This window comes from Rhyacophila brunnea, unplaced genomic scaffold, assembly GCF_057557595.1.
Source record: "Rhyacophila brunnea isolate RB1 unplaced genomic scaffold, BYU_Rbru_1.0 scaffold_8, whole genome shotgun sequence".
Lineage (NCBI taxonomy): Eukaryota > Metazoa > Arthropoda > Insecta > Trichoptera > Rhyacophilidae > Rhyacophila > Rhyacophila brunnea.
This window is the reverse complement of record NW_028233350.1, coordinates 43,543,639-43,563,402: the sequence shown is the minus strand read 5'-3', so window position 1 is coordinate 43,563,402 and position 19,764 is coordinate 43,543,639.

The window sequence follows — 19,764 nt, the reverse complement described above, 5'->3', positions numbered from 1 at the left end:
CCCGGCAGAGAATCGAACCCTGCATCTCTTGGATTTACACCCCGTCCGCGCATTATCCTCTATGCTGCGATGTGCTAATATATGATATGTACTAATTGCGACAAATTTTAACTATTGGCCCTTTAATATCCACTCATCAGCGCTCTTCCAAATCAAGCCACCAACCCCAGACCATTTGCAATTTCAATAAGTATGACTAATATAGACTGTACTATTGTTGTCAAATCTCCACAGCCTACCTCTACTCTTCGCTACTGCTATTTACTGTAGTAAGTACGCGAATTCTTTTCATTTTATTTTTTGAGCCTAAACATGTACAACCAACTAATTCCCGAGGATAAAAAAATGTCTTAATTAAGAATTCTGCCATAGAAAAAATGTTGGGAATCACTGAAGTATACCATCATGAATTAGTATTCAGCGAGGGTAAATACGCAAGTTGTTGGACCCAGCACACCGTTGATTATATTTTATTAATCCCTCAAGAGGATGATGCAAGCATGTGTAATTGAACGAATAATTGAATTATTTCAATTAACCTTTGAGCGAATCTTCAAAGACGATACGGTACAGAAGAAGTACGCCTCACTCTCTCTTACAAAAACATCTCTAGTGGGCAAACATAATCAATAATTATTTCTTGATTGAATTTCAATGGAGTTAACATTATATGGCTTTGTATCGTTATCACTTATATTCGATTTCACTTAGATTACTTTTATATATAATATTGTAAAAACCTTGGAAACATAACTTCGAAGAAAAATCTTTAAAAAGTTACTTAATTAAACCAATTTTTTTTAAATCATTTGTTCAAAGTAATACATACAATTCCTAACAAGGTACTATAAGACCGTATAAAAGATGTCACTTATGAATTAAATATAGATATAAAAAAATATATAACCTTGATTTAATGTTATAAAGACGAAAGACGAAAATTATATCTATAATGTTTAGCCTCACGTCGAGACCATAGTGAATAGGGGATCCAAGTGCGTGTCCAGAAACTTGTACGTACGCAGTTCACCGTATCACACTGCCCAATGAAATGTTGTATCGGAAGTATAATATGGCCGTATATTAAGACCGTCCAACCTCTTTGGGTCGTATATTACTGTCATAAAATTCATGTCTAAACAAAACACGATTCTTGTCGGTTTAGACTTTACAGAAAACCACAAGCAAATAAATTTTGAAAATATCTGATATACTGGATTATTTGCTAGGTTAGGTTAGGTTTTCATTCTTGAATTCATAAATGTTGTCATAATCATCCATGAAAATTGAATTAATGTTCACATTGAATCTAATAAAATCGGAGACAGTATAGTATACGGCCATCTCTTTCCGATAAGAAAGCTCACGGCGAATGTGATGATGAGGTGCCATGATGAAATAATTTTTTACGGACAATTTACATGTAAATAACCACCCGAGTGACGGGTATGTAACAGTAAAATCAAGTACATTACCTGCGTCCGTAGTCTCGTGAAAATTACACAGTACGATGACAATAAATGATTGTGCCAAGACAAATTCGATTACTATAAAATATTTTACGGATAAATAATATTATTCGAATTACCTAATAAACAAATAAATCATAAGTGATATAATTATGTACTAATATTTCAAATGCTGACAAAAAAACATTTAATTAAATATTGGAAACCTTGTAATAATTCGTGCCATAACAGTAAACGCCATTTAATAATTATAATATAGTATTGTTGTTTAATTTAATAAAACGCAAATTTTATTTTTTTGTAGTACTTATTCCACTTTTAATCAATAAATTAGGACTGGTTTCGTCCGCCTCAGAGGCACATTTTTAATAATAATAAGGAATAAGTACTACAAAAAAATGCGTTTTATTAAATTAAACAACAATACAATGCAGTTCCACCATGAATTGACAGTTAACAAAATAAAAGAAAATATAATACAGTATACATTTTTTAAGTCCATGAAGTACCCAAATCGTCGTTGAACTAATTTTGAGCTGAGCCTTCTAATTTAAGCTTTTGAGGTTCCGCTTTAAAATAGGGATGACCAAAGAGTTTATGCGAATCAATTTTAGATGTTTTTTTTAATATAAGACTGCATACAATATTTCCTTCCTTAAAACAAGTTTAACTTGCAAAGTAATCTGTCCAGTTTATATACTTACCTACGTTTTTCAGTTGAGACGATCCTTGGAGAAATTATTGAATGAAATGGTTTTTATATTTTCTTTTATTCATTGAAATTATTAATGAATGGTTTACAAAGTACAGGGTGATCATCTAGATCGGTTATGATCTATTAAAAGAGAGACTTAGTTAGACATTTAAAATGCCTGTCGGCACGCAGTTATTGATACATGTTTATCTTTATACCCTCACGTCAACATTGAGGAGATTTCTTGATCCACACATAAGTATATATTTTGTTTCACAATGTTATTTTTTTCAAAAATTTAAGCAGTTCTAATGTACACTTTTTTGGACATCATCACCAAGCGGCTAGCAATCCATCGCGCCATTACAGAGACATGAGTCTATGTTAAAATATGAAATGCTAGATAATCGCCATAGCTCCACAGTCTGGTGTAGATTTTGGTTCCCTTTCGTGGATTTCTATTCTACTATAAATCAATTTGCTGAATACATTAGATTCATGTGCGGAGTTCGAAACTATGACCCACGACTTCATTGGCGAAAATTCTGTTACTCGTCCATGGCGGATGGCATCTAATATGATATTATGTAATTAATAATAATAAAAAAGAGTCTTGAAAACAATCACTTTTGAAGAAACAAAGCTGTCCGCTGACTCAAACCACCAGACGTTGTGTTTGACCCCACCACACTCGACTTAACCCTTCCACCGTAGGAGCTGACCATTTAAAATGACAGAAAATAGAAAGATGTTCAACTAAAGTAACATTTCTCATAGGATTGTAATCACAAAATAAATTTATTAAAAAAAAATGTATAACATAATTTTGAATCATGTCATTCGTTTATCATGGTTTTAAAACCTCCGTTATTGGTACGAGTGTATCTCCAACGAATTATGCTACGTAGAAGACGATAAAGCAAAGACCATCTTGATGCTGGCCGACCTCCAATTCTTCTTATTGTGCCATCCCCTAGCGGAGATCGGCCATCATCAAGGTGATCTTAGATTTGTCGTCTGTTAACCGTAATAATTCAGTGGAGCTGCACTCGTACCAATCACAGAGGTTCTTGCCATGAAATGCTGCGCCGTCCTCCGCTACGCTTACCATTGATCTTTCTTTGAATGACAAGTTTGGGAATACTGTACTGTTTTCCTCTCATAATGTCGCCGAGGCACTGTAGTTTCCTGATTTTGATACTACGTAGAACTTCTCGATCATTCACCATTCGATTGAGAACGTCAACATGATTTGTCACCCGGTCAGTCCAAGGAATTTTGAGGATGCGTCTATACAGCCACATGTCAAAAGCTTCAAGTCTCCGTGACATCTCTTGGTTTAGCGTATATACCTCCATACCAATAAGGGATGATAAAAGAATAAAAATAACCATTTACGGGTCACAAATAATAATAGACAAGTGTTTCTATGTGGGTACATATTACTACAGAGTTAACAAAGTTACAGGGACATCCTTGGCAGGCCAAAACCGCTCTTATAAACTGTTGATGAATATTGAAATAGCAGTACCTACCAATGACACGTCCGTCATGTTAACCATAAAGTGGATTTCGCTGTACGCTAAATAATATATAATTACGAAACGGTGGCGGCTACAGTTTTGGCGCCCGATGCCGATTCTGCAAATTACTAATATCCCAAACGACATCGCATGTTACTTTGTGCAGTGCGACTCCCAAACAGAGTTGTAATCGAAACCGGAACCCAATCCCGGAACCCTGAGAACCACATAATTATTTTATAACCGGCACATGAAACAGAATTCATTAATTTGGAGAACCCAGATCCACATCCAGAACTCTATAAACGTATCAGAGTTCCAACGGTTCAGAATATCTTTATTAATGTGTATTAAAATATATTATTTTGATAACGAATTATTAAATAAAGATAGAACACACATAGCTTAGTTTGGTGCGAATTCAACGATCGCGGGTTCGAATCCCACTGGGCGTCGTATTTTTTTCAAAAAGATTTTTTTTAGTATCTACTAATATATTTCTCTGAGGTGTTTTGAAATTATTTATGATCAATATAATTATTGTATAATATAATATCGTTTACTAGAGCTTCAGGGATATTGTTTTTCCAATATTCAATGCATGGCAGAGTTCTCTCGTGAATATCATCCATAAGGGATCTTGGTTTTACGTTTTACAGTAAAGTGAGATTTAGTGGCCATGTGGTTATTATTTTTGTAGTCTTTTCAGATATTACGATATTAAAATTTCTTTATAATTTCTTTGTTTGAAACAGGCCGGAGAGTGGGTCTATTATTTATGCACCGCATCAGTTGAGATACGTCCGTATGGTTAAGAGGACTTAGAAGAAAATCTTGCGACGTCTTTAAATGAGGCTTTATGGGTACTATTCATGGCTTTATCCGACTGATTTTCTATTAGATATGCTTACATACTATAGCCTAAAAGTCATAAGAGACCTTATAAATCAGGAATGTGTGTTTTAACTAACTAACCTACCATTGGTAATGCACATTTTGTAAGGGACTTGCAATCAAAATGATTCTTCCAGAATGTTCTCAGGTATCTGATCTATTCTGGAAAACGCTTCCACTTTAGTTCTTGGATATTGTATGGAATATTGTATGGAATAGTGTAACTTGTGTCTATTTTTGGTCGTTCCCTTATGACTGAGGATCGTGACCACCATGAAATTCAGTCATATTCTGATCGACCAAGATGTTCCACCACTGTCCGTTTTCTGCTTCTCTCAAGGCAAAGTGAAAACTGTTTCCTGTTTAGATTAATAATAATTATATTAAGTACATGCCAAATTAATTAAAAAAGCCAGTAGTTAAAATGTGTCGTAATTAAGTATGACTCCTTTAGTATTGTGGTCAATGTGCGTGGGCATAACACCCGAGAGGTGCAGGTTCGAAATAATTATTTTTTCTATTGGTTATAATATATTTTCTCAGAAGTATTTTCAAAATTATGTATGTTCGATAATTCGAATGTCACATTCTTAAATCTTGTGAATTATTCATTGAAAAAAAATAATTAAAAATTATTAGCAAGTTCAAGTAAGTTACAACAAAAAATCTTGAAGTGATCCGTGACTTCGGTTAATAGGTAATTAAAGTAATACCTACTTCGATTTAAAAATACAAAAGCCGATCGCCAATATACGAGATTTAGAAAACAATTCAGTGAGTATTAAAAACGCCATTAGTTAAAATTTGTCGTAATTAAGTATGACTCCTTTAGCATTGTGGTTAATGTGCGTGGGTGCGGTACCCGAGAGATCCAGGTTTTTTTCTATTGGTTATAATATATTTTCTCAGAAGTGTTTTCAAAATTATGAATGTTTAATAACGTTAAATGTTAATACGTAGCAAAGTCGTTTTTTTAACTGGGGTTCCGAACATTATTTTATCTGAAATACGTCTAGGAACCGAAACTGATTTTTTAATAGAACCAAAACTTTGGACAATGTAGAGAATCGACAGCTCTGCTCCCAAATGGAATAAGTATGTAGACAGTAGCTATTTTACGCGAAATATTCCACACGACACAGTGAATTAATGCGAAACATTCCGCTTACATGACGTGTCGTGTTAAACAATGCTTTATACTTGTATATATTGTAATGATTACATATTACCCCCCCACAGTGCGCGTTGAATACAGTGTTGCCAGCCGTCATTCATAAGAATAATTCTGTTAGGTTAAGAAAATAAACTATAGTCTTAAAATGTTTTAAAAAGTCGAGAAAATACCATTTCAAAAAAATATATCATAATTATTATAAAAATTATTTTCGTAAATAAGTCATTCAATTTTCTATATAAGTGTCTGTAACGCATGAATGAAAACATATTATGAAATCGTGTAAAAAAAGCGAAACAAAAAGAATACGTATTAAACATACACGTATAAACGCAAATTCAAAATTTGAAAAATCGGATGAATCGTTTATTTTAATCGCGTCGTGAAAGGAAATAAATGATAATCTCATAATAATTGTCTAATAGATGCTTACAGTGCGGTAATAACATACTTATCGAGTTATTCTAATATCAAAAATTAGTGTGTTATCCAAGAGATTTATTAAGGTACGAGTAATTATAATTGGTACCAACGATGGCTGCGTGGCTTAAGCGTCGGCCTAAAGCATCGTGGATCCCAAGTTCGAATCCAGGGTCTGGCAAGTACACATATTATTTCCATGTTTTTCTTAGCTCGTAATCTTGTTTGTCCGGTGGTTGTTTATCCAGTACAAATCTTGCAATCGATTTTTAACTAACTTCCCGACTAGCTAGACATTTGAAACTTTTAAAATATATCAGAACACGATGCCAATGCATTCTTTTAATACTTTTAGCCATCTTTCAGTAGAATTGAATTCACTTTCAGTTAATTCTGTTTTGTATGAAAAGTTATTTCGGAAGAAATCCGTAATCCAATCCACTATTATTGGTTGCTAAGGCGGTGGTCCTAGCAACTAGATTATTAATATACACGTGCGTTACTATGGAAATCAAAATGACATTTCAGTATTCTATATTTTTTTGTTTGTTGCAAAATAACAAAAAATGATTTGTTGACAATTATTGCCTTATTTGTCCTAAATTATTAATACATAGAATTGTCAAGTTTATATGATTCAACATAAAATTTAAAAACGTGGTAGGTATATAAAAAGTTCTTTTTATCTTGTAATTATTATTTTTTTTCAATTTGTGTATGAGTCAGAGTATGGACCTAATAGGTTGAGCAAGTGGCTGACATCCATTCCTCGTAAAAACAAAATCTGTTTATACAAACCTCCATATTATGGAGACCTATATGATGTTATCAATTGGCATAGGATACTGTAACCTATTGTTACCTTAGGCAACACATTGATTTACAAAAGGGGAATATATATTCGCACAATTGAATAGACTGTTTTCACAAAGCGCTGACAACATTTAAAAAGATGTTCGTCACATCGCAAATGGATGATATTCACAAATCAACTACAACACTCAAATGATCGATTTGCACTAAGGAAAAAGTAGTCTTCACGTATCAATATACTATTGTAACCAATTAATCGTAAAAGAATACAAACACTATGAAAATTAGGTTTAATGATTTTAAACAATATTTTGGCAAAACATAAGTATGTATTAGGTACCTACTTTCAGATTCAAATAATACTATAAATACCTATTTAGAAAGTGACGTTAATTAAAACTTAGGTAATTGTGCCGCAGATGCCGTCATGAGCTTTTATGATTTTTTTTACGAAAACAGTTTATTCCAGTAGACAATTATAATAAATACTCTTTTCTGTCGGCACATAGGTTTTTCGATCCAATAATTATTAATTTAAAATTTGTAATGCTCATAGATTTTGATACTTCATTATCACAATCTAAGATTATATTATTAGGTACCTAATATTTGGTTGGGGTAGGTTAGGTTAGGTTGGGTTAGGTTAGGTTAGGTTAGGTTAGGTTAGGTTAGGTTAGGTTAGGTTAGGTTAGGTTAGGTTAGGTTAGGTTAGGTTAGGTTAAGTTCAAAAATGATACTTATACAATCTTATAACGGCATCTGCGCCACATTTACCAAAATTTATATCGATGAACCGAAAAAGATATACCTAGGTGGTGTTATTTGGTTGTAGATTGTAGACATCAAATAATATATGAACGACAGCAGCATGAATATACACATATTTATATTACTGCGTTAAACATTAATTATATTGACACCTAAGCATCATTTTTGCGATTGCCTTCTAATAAATTGTATTGCTGCTACAATTATTAGTTTGACATTTGTGAATTTCTACCTTTTCTTTGTGATGAACAATTTTACAAATGTGTGCAGTTGTCAAAATTGAGTGAATTTATATTTACAATGAGTGATTTATGATTTTTGTTTTGTGAAACAAACTATTTTATGTGATTTCATCTATTTATTTGTGAAATCATTTAATATATGTGAAAACTACTTTCCAAATGTTAAAGTTATTTTTTTTTTGTGAATTTTGATTATTGCATTGTGCGATTAATTCCCACCCTTTACAAAATAGAAAGGTTGTGGATGAAATATCAGTTAAGTGTTGCCGTTTGATAAAATGAACGAGCTCAGCGATTACATACTCGGCAAAGTCAGGAGACTCTACAACGACTCTTCTAGGCTGATGCAGCAACTAACATATAATTAATTAAGTCTGAAACACTAAAACACAGATAGTAAAACAGAATGTACACGTAAACATATGAGAGGTAAGGAGAATAAATTTATAGGTGGTATTGCCACCTGGTAATATTTTCTAGTTTATTTATAAGAAACCACAGTGCAACCAATGACCTTTGTCAGCATACATGATTAATTTGCAAAGACTTAAATAACATCACTTAAACTGTGCTTTATATTAGCCGCAAACCATACTTTATTGCCGTTGTGTTCGCAAAACAGCAGTTTAAACCAACTGTTAACTCGGGTTTATTGCGACCAGAGGTGTTGATAAAATATCTGGAAATAACAACGTCATGCCACGAACTTCCAACACTAAAACAAATAGTAAACTGCTTGGTTCAAAAAGAATACCATAACAGTATTTATAGCAGTGGCGAAGACTCCATACTAGGCGATTATTTAAAGCCTACCTTCTTAAAAAAAAAATTTTAATTGCATATTGATATATTTATATACTTAATCACTTCATTATTTATGGTATAAAAAAATAATTTATTTTGCCAACGAGAGATGTCGTATACGTAGGAATGTATTACAGTATTACACAGTTTACAAAACAACTGCAAAGGTATTAAAAAATATACCACAGCGCGCCGTAAATAAATAATAAACGCCGCGACGTCTCGACGTAAATAAATCTCCGATTATGTGTGAAATAATTCTGGATTTTTTTCGTATGGACTTTACGTCTCGTAACCACAGCAAGTCTGCTGATTTGTACGAAGTAAGGTAAGCTCCTATCGCAGAGCCTAAAACATTCGCGCATAATAATGTTGTCACGACTGCGCACTTTGTCCAAAATCATTAATAATTATATAAATAAAAAAATAATTTAAACGGCGTTTAATCGAATATTAATAAATAAGTAAGTACAGATTGTTTTTATAAATAAAAATAAATTTTATTTAATGATTTTTGATGGGTATACATGTTTTTAAAAATACGTAATTTAAACACATCGCTCATTTTTATGTCGACAATGAATTTTTGAAGTTTCATTGAATTAGTGTGTCGTTGTCATTTACTAGTGTGTACCTATTCATTAGTAGTAAATATCGTACTATTCTCGTAAGTATACCTGACAAGTGTGCTCTTTTTATCAGATCTCCACAGTCTACCTCTTTCCAAAAGTCACCCTTCGCCACTGATTTATAGGTATAATTTCCTGCGAACGGCTGTAACAAATTTTACACCGAATTTTAGAGTGTTAGCTAAAAATTTATTTTTAATAAATAAATTTTGTGTTTTCTTTCTTTATATATTATGTATTTTTTTATACTTTATAGGTATATAGCAATTAAGATTTATGTAGAAATGTAATTAAATTTGAATTTTTGTATTTAATACTACGCGAGAACGTGACTATGGTGTGGCTCTTTATATATTACGAAAATCTAAACTCTTCTCACATGAACAGGTAATCCGAAATATGGGCAGTAATGTAGGTAATGTTTTTGTAATTAACAATGTTTGTATTTTATGTATCGAGTATTAATTGCACGTAGACTGACATCTTTCGTGAACCGTTACTTTGTTTAAATGACGATTTGCTTGGAATTTTTGTCATAATATGCACTTTACACACGAGAATAACCAAAACAACTATTGTCTGACCATATTTACACTTAATCGCAAAAAAACTAAAGTTTTGCTATCATTATCATAAATCGTATCGAAAAACCAACTAAGAAATTTCATTCGGCGCTGTTTGATTCTTTATCTTAATAACATCGCCATAAACAATACACAAAATCTTCAATCTTTTTCAAAGACAAACTTTCTTTTAAAAACTTTTCGCATGAGGCGAAAGATGTCTCCTCCGAAAAGTCTGTCGCTAAATTTTTAATTGTTTTCAATACTTCGATCGGGCTGATCGATTCAAGAAACTTTTAATTGGGAAGCTCAGAGCTTGAAAGTTTTAATAATAAATATATAGCTACCTTAAAGGTTTATTAGAACTAACTGTGAACAATAGAACCTTCTCTGAAACTTCGATTGAAAATTTGCATGTTTAATTAAAATTCCCATACCTGGCACAAATTTAGTTTTCGCAGTGAAAGTGCTGTGAATTTATGTAACAACATAATTGTTTTTGTAGAAGGCCAGTGTTTGCTTGTTTTATATTAAACAATATAAACAAAATGTTAAGTGATACTAACATACAAACTTTCTTAGCAGGTAAAAACTCAGAATAAAAAGAATCTCAATGCATAGATGACTAAGGTGAACAAAAAGCTCTAGTTATAGTAAACGATGTTTTTTTTAGACCCAATAGAATTTTAAATTGTAAAAAATATCACGACAAACTATTTTTTAAATATTTTTTTTTCTAAAAATCAATCTATATTAACATTTAAAATGATTTCAGGCATACGGCAACTGTGGCTATTCCTGACAGAGCGCATTTTAGAGGACCAATTTTGGACCACTTTTTGGAACACTGCTGACCGTAGATATATCACAAATAACACATACAATGTTGGCTTGGAAGTTGTGAATTGTTACTGCTTTATTAACATTGATTTCACGTGGCCCCGTATTTAATAATTGAGAGGTGTCAAATCGTACGACCTTGGAGGTCAATTGACAGGTCCATTTCTCGAAGTCGTTGGCTTTAGTCGCCGTATGACACGTAGCGCCATTCTGTTTAAGCCACATCTCGTCCGGATCATTGACGATCTCCATTGATCGTAACGCGAGCTCCAGTCTCATTTTTAATAAATGCGGCCTGATGATACTGTTATACAATATCCCAAGTCTCAGAGTAGGTTATAGTACCTACCAAACTTTGCAAGTTTATAAGGGTTAATAAACCATAGCCATGTAATAATATGATGTAGTACCTACAAAATATTCTAACTTGATAAAGACAAATGTACGGCACAGACGGTCATTGGACATTGGAGCTATGTCGGATCTCTCACACAAGACGTCAACAAACTAATTAAAATATTATCACCAAAAATGTATAAAAAGGAAACGCACCTTGCGCCCTTTGCCTATTATTTTTAAATCATATCAATCATAACGTGTCGCGTATATCTTGTCCGCTGTATATTATGTACTCGCATTTCCGTTGAATAAACTTTAACTATTGTGAAAGCTCATTGTTTCCCGATCATCTTCTCGCCATCTAGTCGAAATACATCCTTTAAAGTAAATCACCTGACAATTACCTTCAAGACGATGGTCCTTAAATGTAACAGCTGTGAATACTACTCAGGAGTTGCATAGAAGGCCAGTCTTTGGTAAGGAGACGAGGGAAGGATAACACCATCAAACCACATCAGGTTCCTGTCAACCCAAACTACCTATTTCCTTTGCCTTCTTGAGGGACATAACAATACCACCAGCATGTAAACCTCACCGAATGGTGTATTTTTGTAAATATACACTACAAATTCAACAATTTTGCTTATTAAAAACTTGTTAAGCCTTAATAAATATCACAAAGTCGATTTTCAAAGTAAATTTGTATATTAATAAGTAAGTTGTTGAAGCATGACTCAGATTATACTGATCATAAATGTCAAAAAGCGAAAAGTTTAACAGAAAACCGTTTCGTAGTTCTAGCTAAGCAAAAAAACACCCGTTAGTATAGTTTAGAAATCGATATCCAATAGCACCGGATATACGTAACATAACCAATAAGCTAATACTTGTTGTTGAGTGATACGAGAAAATGAAAGCAATCCTTGACAGGGTGTGAGTGGAAACAATCCTTCTACAAAACTTTTCCTATTACATTTGAAATGTCGGCTACCTGCCCGGAAAACTTTGGCTTCTGTCCAAGTGGATAACCCAAATAAAATTACGCTTATTTTCTAATATTACTGTACTGTTAAGAAGCATTGCCGTAGAGATTTCAACACTAATCTCAACTGTTATTATAGTTTTTTTTTTGTTCAACTAACAATCTTTTCTTTGTTATTTTGTACTGCGTTAAATAAAACTAGTACACAGCTTGTAATAGTAGAGGTTTCTCCAAAATATAATTCATTCAATATTAAGATATTTGAATACGTGGCGTATTTGAATATTTGAATAAATAAGGCTCTAAGTACCAAAAAGTAGTATTGCCTGTAGTTACAAAATACCGAGTCATTGCAGTAAAATTTCATGAAGCAGACCTTTTAAAAAATGTAGTTTTACAGTGTGAAGCAATCACGGCAGCTTTTTTAATTTTAGGTATTAAGAACTCGCAAGTGTCAACACACCATCGTCAGCTATGTTATATTGAATGCCGTTGACCACTGCAGTGCTACTTACACCATTATAAATAAAACACGCCAACGGACTTACAACGTCGACAGGTTTAATTATTTTTCTGTATTTTTTTGACTTGCTTGATGCACTTAGACTATAGTTGAAGTTATTGGCGTTGGTATGTAGAATATTTTTCTATAAACATGTCATTTTTTATTATTTTGGTACTTAGCGCCTTAATTAATACACGTATTCAATTTTGATAAATCATTTCTTTTATTCAATGAATAATAATTTGCAAAACTTTGAGAATGTAATTTTCCATATATTGAACATACATAACTTTAAAACACCTCAGATATATATATATACCCACGATAAAAAATCATATTTGTAAAAAAATATGGAACTCGACGGGATTTGAACCCATATAATCATTAGTGTCGCGCAATCTGAATTAAAGAAATACTTTATTAAAAAAAATTAAGAAGTTCAAGTAGACGTTATAACTAAAATATTTCTCGAGAGCCGGGCGTCGGTTAGTAATTAAGGTAATTAATATTCCTTGATTTAATACACAAAAAACCGATAGTCAATCATTTCATGTATGATCTACTACTTTAAATTGTCGTAATTAGATAGCAGGCTCGTAGCATAATTGATAAATGTACAGATTGGCGCGACACCAATGATTATACGGGTTCAAATACCGTCGAGTTTCGTATTTTTTTTTAATATGTTTTTTTCTAGTGGGTAGAATATGACTATTAATGAATGTGTTACTTTCAAACAGGACAAAATTTTGTTTAATCCATGTAATAAAATAAAACTATAGTGAGAATTCGATACAGATTTAATATTCATCATAATATAAAACGTGAAAAACTTTATACTGTCCTGATTTAAAGATAGATTGACGTTGCCACATTGTTTTGTGGATTTGTCGGCGTAAATACGAAAATAAAAAATAGTCAGATATACCTACATGGACTGTTTTTTTTTTTCAAATAACACAAATCTAAGCACGCAACCGTCTACACAGCCATTCCATTTCAATGAATATCACACTCGATAAGCCCGTGCGAACAATAACGGTTGGTTGTATGCATGCACTCCTATACCATCACCTCATCTCACCATTCCACCGCTGATATCTGACCACTTTATCTTTTTGTTATGAATTATTGCAAGTGCGTTATTTTTGCGATGTTTTATCTTCAATTCGTAATCAAAGAACGCATTGTTGATGTTAATACTGATTACAAACTATGGTCGCAAACTCGCAAATATTAACTGAATTTTATATACATTTCAAATAGATGGATGTTATTAGTAAAGCCTCAATTACATTGAGCTTCTTTACGAGCTGTTTGTTGGCGAATTTATAATCTGCCTGTAAAGTCGCCCAGTGTAATCATCGAACATGTTAGCTTGTTCGATGATTACACTGGGCGACTTTACAGGCAAATTATAAATTCGCCAACACACAGCTCGTAAAGAAGCTCAATGTAATTGAGGCTTAAGGCTCGCTCGCTCACAGTAGACTGTAATTTGAAGGTGGTGGTGGCTTCCAGATCTAGGGGGGGGGGTGTTTAACAAGATGCCAGACACTGACGTTTTATGGTGTTGATAATGACTCCGTGGTCTGGTTGCACTATCACTTGCACGGTATTATTTGTTGGGTTACCCGCTGCACATACACTGTCGATAGATGATATATGAGGTTGATGAATGATGATGATAGGTTGTAGGAATGATGAGAGCAGGTATCACGGCTTACCAGGTATTCAGAAGTATCGCTTAGACGACGGTCACACTATATCACGCTGACCAGGCCGTGGCCCACGAACAACTGCTGACTCAGTCTGTATAAATTGAATCAAACAATTAACTGTGGTTTAGCGTTACAGGCCAACACGCACACGTTATCTTGAGCTAACTGAACTTAACTTTCATCACGGTCGATTATGATCCGTGACTGGTGGTCTTGTGACAATAATTGGGGATTTGAGGTTGGTGGAAAAAAAGGATGAATGCAAATACAAATGGCCCAACCAGTGTTCTTTAATTCTTAATTTGTATATTCTGATAAAAAGTAATTTATTTTATAAATTTGCTTTATGCACAGTGAAAAAGTCCCCTACGATTATTACCAATTTTGTTTATTAACTACATAATCAGAAAATTGTATTTATATAGCAAAAGGTTACCAACCTCTGCTATAAAAGTTTCAAATAACTGAGTTTTGGAGACAATTTTCCTAATAAATTCTTACAGACAAACAATATTGATCTTTTGTCAATTTCAGAACATATCCCAAATTGAAACTTTTATAGTCAATAACCTGCTCCCCCTCTTTAATATATTAACTGCGCACTCCCCGACAATACATCACTAGGAACCTCTTTATCTTTCCACCGGGGGACAGAAAGTTCCCAGAGTAAATAGACTGAAAGGTCAAATAAAAAAGTGACATCTCCACGAAATAAAGCTGTCAAAATCTACGTGATATAAATTATTCCCAAGCCGGTCGTTTACTATCGAAATAATGTAAACGGTTCACCTTCAAGAGCAGACACTCTGAGTATTATAAAAAAAACACGTTTTACTATAACTCTACTTTTAATAAATATTGAATATACATTGATGTCAATGGACCCCACTAAACCAGACCGCGCCGCACCACATCCGATCTTAATCGGGCGTATCACAGGACCCTACTTTTGGTTGTAAAGCATCATTTTTAAAGTTATACTTCTTTAGGCGTGCTTGGAAAATCAGATCAGAGTGTATTTTTGGCGTATGACATGTAACAAATAATTTATTTTTTCATCAAAAAAACGCACTCGATTAGATTCAAACCAACCATTGTTAGGTTATCAGCCGAACGCATAACCATTACGCCACAGAATGATACTGCAATCGTGACGATTATACAGTATAATATTATAGTTTAGAATTGTTCCGTTGCTAGGCAGCAAATTTATTATTGTCAGCCATTTGCAATTCCTTACGTAAACAAATGATTAAACGTCATAGTGGTAATTGTTACGTTAAAAATAAAAACAACGATAAATAATTATATAATTTAGTAATATAAGTTAACGTGTATAGAAATAAACCAACGGCGTTCCAATAAGCGGTCCTTTTTTTTGAGTGTGTAATTTAACAAGATAATTAAGAGCTAGTCGAAGAATTTAGTTTATCACAAGTTTTGATTTTGTTTTGTTACGCCAAAGAAGTATAACTTCTAACTTGCGTACATAAGTACGCACGCCAATTTTTTTAATGACTGGGAAAGTCTCAGGAGCAGTTGCCCAAGACTAAGGTCGCCATGCACTCAAATGTGCTTTGACTGAATTTACATGACTTTAAGTTAAGGTACCCATGGGAGAGATAAGCACGTAAAGGCAATATTAAAAATTGTAGTAAGTAACAAATTAAAGCTAATACAAAACTGCCGAACATTCAACATTGAAGAGATCTTCATGTTTGCAGTATGACGCCGCAAATTTTCTAAATGCAATAAAATCTGCCTATGTGGCGACCAGGTTTGACGGTCCGATGGGCCCAACAGCTGGTCGAGCCGACTTGAGCAGCTCTTTCCTTTTCGTACAGATTTAAGGACATTCCCAGAGGATGTGGATGATCCTGTATTTCTCCGCCACATTGACATGTTGAACGGGTAACGAGACCAAGCCCAAAGAGCCTGCCTGAATTATGTAGTAACATACATAACTTTAATACACCTCAAATATATAATCATTATATGACACTAAAACCCAGTGGCGAAGGGTGGAGGTAGGCTGTTAAGAACCGCCATAAATAGTGCACATTAAACTTTATCAGTCAAACGTATCTGTTTTCATTGAAATAGGAGTACAATAAGACTACAGCCGTAATAGTCAAAAAATACTCGTCTAACAATAAAAAATCAAAAATTATGCAATTAAATCATACATAACTTTGAATATTTTATAGATGGAACAATATTTTTTATTTGTTATATTATGGTTTCGTTTGGGCATGGCTTAATGAATTTTAAAAAACTAACCAACACCATGTGTAATAATATTATGTATTCTTAAATCCAACGAAAATAAGTATGAATGAAAAAGTGTGCATGATTTTGTCGTATCACCCAAAATATACCAAAACTATTTGGTTTGGAAAAGGCAGGGCTTAATTGACTTTTAAAAACTAACCGACACCATCTGTAAATAGTAGTCTTAGTTTAAAAAAAAAACAAATACGTATGACTAACAAAGTTTAATGTGCACTATTTATCGCGAATCTTAACAGCTCCTCCACCCTTCGCTACTGCGTGTACAACCTTTGGCGGGTCTCTTTCAAAAACTTCCGTCATCCTGGACAATCCAACGCCGACACTCTCCAGTTGCTTTGACCGAGCATTCTTGAATCTCCCGAGGCGCAGTCCAGCCATCTCAATTTCGGCCTCCAGGTCCTCAGGTTTCCCTCGGGGGTTGCGTACATAGCCTTCCTTGCTAGTATATCCTCCGGCATTCTATGCACGTGGCCGATCCGGCCCAGTTTGCATTTTCAAATGCCACGTGATCTTTTCGCCCCTATAAAGTGTATTCCTCAGATATATTAGAAAAAATCCTGTTTGAAAAATAGGACGCTCGATTGGACTTGAGCATGTAACTAGAGTTGAGTATTTCCCGAGAAAATCTCAATCCCGATTTCCCGAAATGATGAAATTTTGAATTCTCGAGATTCGGGATTTCCAGAACTGAATTCTCGGGAATTCTCTAGATATCGGGTGATTTAAAAAAAACCTGTAAAAATTCTAAAATCAGTGTAAAAACAGACGAATTCCAAAAAAATATGATTTTTTTTATTTACGTAAGAAGACAAACAAAATAGAAGTAGGAAAACAAAAATAATTAAAAACATTACATACGAGTATTGAAATGGAATTTCAAAAAACACAGACCGTCAATTGCTGCGTCTGACAATCGCGTACGCTTTTGAGACACAAAATTCCCTGATGTTGCAATAATTGCGCTCATTTTGAGTCGACGTTAGCTTAATTGTGTTTTAAATGCCCCGATCAGTCTTTGAACGTTTTGTGTTTTCTGTCCACTTTTTTCATATATGAAATCGTTTTTTCAATTAATATTTAATAAGAAAAAAGATTCTCGAGATCCGGGATTTCCCGAAATAATAAAATTTTCAATTCTCGAGATTCGGGATGGAAAATCTCGAAAATTTCTCTAGAATTCCCGTCGGGAAATTCCCGAAACCCAACTCTACCTGTAACCACCGGATTCGCGCCAAATTGCTTTACTAATTAAGCTACGCGCATCCTATCTAATTAAGACGAAATTAACTAGTAGTTTTTACATGTTATACATAAATTACGTTATGTTTGACTATCAATTTGTGTTTTAAATGTAGATATTACATTATGTCTACAATTATACCTAAAAAAAATTAAAATAGTGACAAAAAATGAATGAGTACTGTTTGCAATTTATTTACATTTAGGTTACATTACTATACCATGTTTAATGCTAAGAAGATCATCTCATGGGCATCCACAGAGCGGAGGTTACAGATATTTTTACGAGAAATGGATGTTAGCCACTTACTCAAGCATTATTTTCATAGTTTGCATCCAAACAAGCATTGGAAAATAGCATGTGAATTTGCCAGACCCATGATTCGAACCCGGAACCACGCCATTATAAGCCAACACAAAACCGCTCAGCCATCGTAAGCTATAGTAATAATATAACTAAATTAAATTCTTAGATGGCATCAGAATTCTACTTAGTTTTTCATTTTGACATCCTGTATAGTATTGGGTGTATAGTTCAATCTTTTGGATATTTATTCCCGATTTTTTGTCAGCAATTTGTTTCATGGATAATAAAAAAGTCGTCTGCGGCTCAATTTCCATTTACACTATTATACATTATTATTTTAAAACTATACTTATCGTACTACCCCATAACGGAGGTGAGACACCATCAGGATATTTGCTTTATCCTCTACTACCCAGAACAGTTCGCTGATCTTTCCACTGATCCATTGATCTTTCCTTGGATAAGTACCTAGTTGAAGAATGCTTTACTTTATGGACCTCTCATAATATGGCCAACGTACTATAGTTTTCTGGTTTTTATACTACGTAGAAATTCTCGATCTATTCCCATTATATTTAGAATTTTGTGAACCGGTCAGTCCAAGGATTATTGAGGATGCGTCTATATAGCCACATACCGAAAGCCTCAACTCTTTGTCACATCTGATTAAGCGTCCATCTCTCCATACAATAACATAACAATGAACAAAAATATATTATATTAATGTATAGGTATATCACATTTAAAAACATATATTTATGTATGTGGGTGTAGCTAATTTGGGTTGGCATACGCGTGGAAATCACCCTTAGGGTAGCCCTGCATAATATCAAAATACAGGAACAGCTTTTCAATAAATTTAATGCTTTTAACCAATTACACTCACTGGATCGCCAATACAAACTGATTTTCCTTTTTCGCCATAATGTAACGCGAAATCACACAGATACGTATCTCTAAATGCCCGTTGTTATAGCGACGATCCTTTACATCAGGCATGTCCAACTTTAAGTATGTTGTAATCTCTTACCCAGCCAAAATAGATCTATTGTATTTGGCTACGTACTTTTTCGACTTATACGTGATGCAAATATGAAAATTGGCGTTTTTTGTATGGTAGACCTGTGTGTCCTTGATATCAGAAACATCAGTTGTTTGTTCTCTCAAGGTTCAAAACTAACTTGTCGTATACCATACACTGAAGATTAATAAAATCGGAAGCACAACAAATAAAATCACTTCTGTCACGTGTGCTCGCCGAACAAACTCATTGTTACATAATATCGTAACATTTATCTCTACTATGTCTAATTTAATAAAATTTTATTTCATATTAAATAATACAACAGGCATATAACTGAATTTTGATAGTCTGCCGGTGGTCAGCACTTTTAAACTCGTCCCAAGGAACGTATTTTTCGGTCGTTCAAGTTTATTTTGTAGTGTCGCTACGGGACCGGTTAAATGGAAGGGAAATTTCACAATTTTCTCCTGCAATTCTAGACATTCTCGTTTACACTTCCTGTTTTTTATTGATCTTTCAAAC